This window comes from Sardina pilchardus, chromosome 22, assembly GCF_963854185.1.
Source record: "Sardina pilchardus chromosome 22, fSarPil1.1, whole genome shotgun sequence".
Classification (NCBI taxonomy): Eukaryota; Metazoa; Chordata; class Actinopteri; order Clupeiformes; family Clupeidae; genus Sardina; species Sardina pilchardus.
In genome coordinates, this window is record NC_085015.1 from 11,483,493 (window position 1) to 11,488,492 (window position 5,000).

At 44.1% G+C, this 5,000-nt stretch overlaps 1 protein-coding gene across 1 annotated transcript in view; it reads left to right on the top strand.

Annotated features, from left to right (window-relative positions):
• Positions 1 to 5,000, top strand: part of aatkb (apoptosis-associated tyrosine kinase b) — a 67,221-nt gene that overhangs the window by 24,784 nt on the left and 37,437 nt on the right. The gene's annotated exons all lie outside the window — the stretch shown is intronic.

Sequence of the window (5,000 nt, forward strand, 5' to 3'; positions counted from 1 at the left end):
AGTCAATTCTGCCCACCTCGCAAATACTTGTGTATGTGTGTGTGTGTGTGTGTGTGTGTGTGTGCGCATTTGTTTGCGTAGGTGTGTGCAGGTGTGCTCCCGGATAATTTGCAAAGAGTTTGCGTGGGAAGTACTTAGCAAAATAATGTGTTTGTGTTAATGTTAACCGTGTGTGTTGAGATGTATGCCAGTGTTTTTTATTGTGTGTGTGTGTGTGTGTGTGTGTGTGTGTGTGTGTGTGTGTGTCTGTCTGTCTGTGTCTGTGTGTATATGTGTGTGTATATGTGTGTGTGTGTGTGTGTGTGTGCAGTGGTGGACAGTAACGAAGTACATGTAATTCGTTACAGTACTTAAGTAGCATATTGATGTATCTGTACTTTACTTAAGTATTTATATTTGGTGAGACTTTGTACTTTGACTTTACTACATTTTTAAGTGAAAATTCGTACTTTTACTCCGTTATATTTATGAAAACCCTCTCGTTCCATTTTTTGCCAAAATGGTTAACATTACTGCAAACTAACACTCTTCTTAGAGAACGTTTACATTTACAATGTCAATATCAATGTTACATAGAGATGAAAGCCTACTCTTTGAAATCTCTATTGCAGCAAATCTAATTTACGCGTTTGTTACTCATAACGTTACTAATTGGGAACGTGTGAGCATGCATGAAAGGGAGAGAGTGCATTGATAACTGATATCTCCGCTTTATAAAGGGCAGCCGGCAAGTCTTAAAGTGACAGTGTACCATTTATAAATTAATCAAACAGCATCATAGTTCTTAACAAATGTATTTTCTACAACAAAATTACGTTGTCATTATTATCATAATGGGGGGGGGGCTAAGGACACCAATTCTCTTTGTGATTGAAGAATGTATCGTAAATAAATAAATGTTCTTCCTAAATGCTAGGGGGAAGGAAGTATTTGAGCCCCTATGTAACCCTATGGGAATTTAACACAGGGGCAGGTAGATTTTTATTTTTAAAGGACAGCTATTTCATGGATCCAGGATATATGCATCCTGATAAATTCCCTTTTCCCATTCCCTTGGTCGTTGGAATTAAAATAGCCTCACATCATCATACCCTTCACCACAGCTAGAGATTGGCATGGTGCTTTTTCCAGTATAGGCCTGCATTGAGCTCAATGAGCATCAAACAGGCAGGCTAATAGGCCTACTGGAAAAACTACCATGGCAATCTGTTTGTTTGCAGTTTGATTTTTACTCATTTTTTGAATTAAGGCATTAAGATCAATTGTCAAATGATGATTTTATATTTCTTTTTTTAGGAAACTACAGCATGGTATCAAATACATGTTCTCCCCACTGTAGATAGCTTCTAAGCAAATAGAGAAATGTAAGAAACTATTTGAAGAGTGGCATTAGTAGTTCACCTTATATACCGGTAAGCTGATTTAGCAGGAGCTTTGATGTGGAAATGATAAATTATAATTATAATTAAGCCATTAGAACCATAATTCATTGAAGTACTTTTACTTTTAATACTTAAGTATATGTGAAGGCAAATACTTTTATACTTCTACTTAAGTGAAAATTCAAAGTGGGTACTTTCACTTTTACTCAAGTAATATTTGACACAAGGTATCTATACTTTCACTTAAGTACATAATCAATGTACTTCGTCCACCACTGTGTGTGTGTGTGTGGGTGTGTGTGTGTGTGCATCTTTATGTGTCTATATATATGTACGTCGCGCATCAGTCTCAATACAGCAGAGTGTGTTGACTAATCGTCGCTCCGTCTCACCACTAAGACTTTTCTGTCCACTCCTCGTTATTTTCTAAATGTTATCCCCTTCTCCTCCATCGGACCCATTGTCCACTTCATCCCCTAAGCCGCTGATTTGTTTGAACCCCCACCCCCACCGCCACCCCCACCTGCACCACCACCACCACTCAACAGACCAGCGCCCCCTCCACCCTAACAAACAGCGCCACCTATGGCCGCTTGTTTTGTTCTGTTTTCAGCTTTGGTCCAGGCTCCTGGCTAAGCCAGCGTGCGGTCTTACACTTATCGCTAACTGCCAGTCCAAAGCTTTATTATTAGCGGAATGCCAAGAAAGAGTGGACTGAGCTCTCATGGGTTCCATTGTGTTGCGGCCGCCCCGGTTTCAAGGCTACGGGCCTCTTTTTCTGCTCCGAGAGTGCTGCAGTGTCGGCTATAATCTGCACTATTGTGTGCTATTTTTCGACACGGAAAGGATGTTTCGGAAAGGCTAACGGCTTAGTCTGTCTGTCAGTCAGTCAGTCAGTCAGTCAATCGGCCCTGCTGTGTGAGAGAGAGAGAGATGGGAGCGAAGGATGAGGGAATGTAGAAGGAGGAAATGTATGTGAGTGTGTGTGTGCGTGAGAGAGATGATTGCTAGAAAGAAGAGAAAATAACAGTAAGAGAAATGTATGGCAAGAGAAAGAGAGAAGTATACTGTATGTGCAAGGAGAGAATGAGAGATAGTTGGATCTATGGAGAGAGAAAGAAAGAAAGAAAGAAAGCATTTGTGAATGAAAAAGACAGATGGATCTGAGGGGAAAGAGAGAGAGACATGGAAAGAGAGTAAGAGAGAGAGAGATCTACTGCTGATGGCATACCCCTGCTACGTGACAGCCATCCGTCAGTCTTGTGTTGTTTCCATGGCAACCATGACCTCATGCTGGAGAGAAAATGATGGGGGGGGGGGGTGTACTCTGGGGAGAGGGGGAGCTCTGGGTCAGCCTCAAGAGCCACGTCAACATGGCAACACAAACAGCCAAACAACAAACAACTGCAGCCTGCAGCGTGGTCCAGAAATGCAAGGGTCTCCTTCTCTTTCACTCACTCTCTCTCTCTCTCACACACACACACACACACACACACGCACGTATGCACGCACACACACGCACGCATGCACGCACACACACACACACAGAGACAGACAGACAGACAGACAGACACACACACATGCTGCCTCTTACACTCTTTCTCTCTCTCCCTAGTCATTTATCTCTCCCTTCTCTCCTTCACTCCTTATCTCTTCACACTTTTTCTCTTTCCCTTCATCTCTCAGTAGCTTTTCAGCTGGATATTCTTGAGGCTAAAACCTATCGCTGTAGTACATTCCAGTTCAATCCAGATAGCTACAGCACTTTGCGCTAACATCCTAGCTGATAGCAAGCCCCCCCGACACACACACACACACACACACACACACACACACACACACACACACCACCACCACCACCACAACCACAACCACCCCTAACCCCTAAGAGCCAACTTACCTTATTTCTTAAATAGCCTCAAAGCCTTTTTCCGTGTGACTGACAGCATTTTGGGCTTGGGGAAGCACGCTGGATTCCTATAGGCTACTAAATTACCCCCCTCAACACAGATTTGTCTGTGTTTGCTGCTTTCGCTGCCATGATCTCAGGCGGCGTAGCCCCCCGGTCCCATGCTTAATATATCTAAATTGCATTGCCTTATCACCCTCCTCTAATTAGATTGATGCGCACTCGGGCAGATTGGTTGTGTGTGAGGATACTGTATGTGTGTGCAAGTTTGTGTATGTGTGTGTGTGGTTATTGTAAGTGGATACTGAGGACACACTTACACACACACACACACACACACACACACACACACACACACACACTCTCTCTCTCTCTCACTCTCCCTCTCTCTCTCTCTAACACACACACACACACACAAACACACATACACTCACACTCACTCAAACACACTCACTCACTCACTCACACACATGTATCACTGTGTGCCATGTTCTTCAGTTGTCTCTCTTTCATCACCCGTGCCAGTTATTGGGTGGTGGGGGTGGAGGCGAGAGGAGTAGAGGGTGGGGGTAGGGGTAGGGGTGGGGGCAGGGGGGTAGCTCCACTCCACTCCACCCGTTTGATGTGAGGCTCTGGTATGGTGCCTTTGACTCTTTCTCCACACCCTGTGATCTTAAAAGACTTCATGCCAACTGTCCATTGTGCTTCCCTGCACCAATTACTTCAGGGATACACTGAAGCATCTGGACATTTGATAGAAAAGTGTATGTGTGTGTGAAATTGAAACTAACTGTGTATGGCTTTGTTCGGTTGAAAATTGCAGTGACAGTCGGTTGAAAATTGCAGTGTATAAAACATAGATTGCCTTCTTTTTTTTAAAGAAAAAAACGTATCTATCAGAGGATGACTTCAGAGCATGTGGACTGTGGAGTCATATAGATCACATGCCCATCCACACTACAGAAGGACACTTTCTCCCCATTAACTTCAATGAATCTACCAGTGGCTCTTCTAGTTTCGTAATGAGAGTACTGAGAGTGCCGGGAGTAATTGAGCCGTCTCAGTGTCACTGCAAATTCTCCTTTAGATTAATGATGTCACAGTCGAGAAGTCCAAATAAAACTCATCCGTATCCACGGGAACCCATCTCGGGCGTAAATCCCTCGCTTCACCCTGCTCGTCATCCTTATTCCCAACGCGCCGCGCCGCTTTATGCGATATTCATGCACGTTCTCACAGGATTTTCTTTCCGTCTGAGATGGCAGAGGTCGTCGCGCGTTTCATGCTTCGTACAGTGGCCTCTAGCGCTCAGTGCTCGCTGGCGGGTTTAGCGAGTTTTACTTGGTTGCGTAATCCCCCCCCCTCCGAAAATGTATGCAGACGATGTCGTTGTAAAACGCCTTTTGGAGAACCCAATTAGCCCACACAACCTCAAGCAGGCGCTGTAATGGAATTCATGGGGTGTAAGAGCGAGATAATTCCGACGTGGCATTATGCAAATGAATTCCTTTCGCTGGCAGGTAGGTGCGATATGCCAGCGTGACTCGTTGCGTACGGGCACTCCTTCCAAACACCGACAATGATACTCCCACGGCACGTTCACATAAAGCAGAACCTAATTTGAATAATACTGAAACGTATTCTATTATGACTGTAAAGCACTCCTAACAAAGACGGAATGTGATAGAATAAACCAGCACAATCAAATT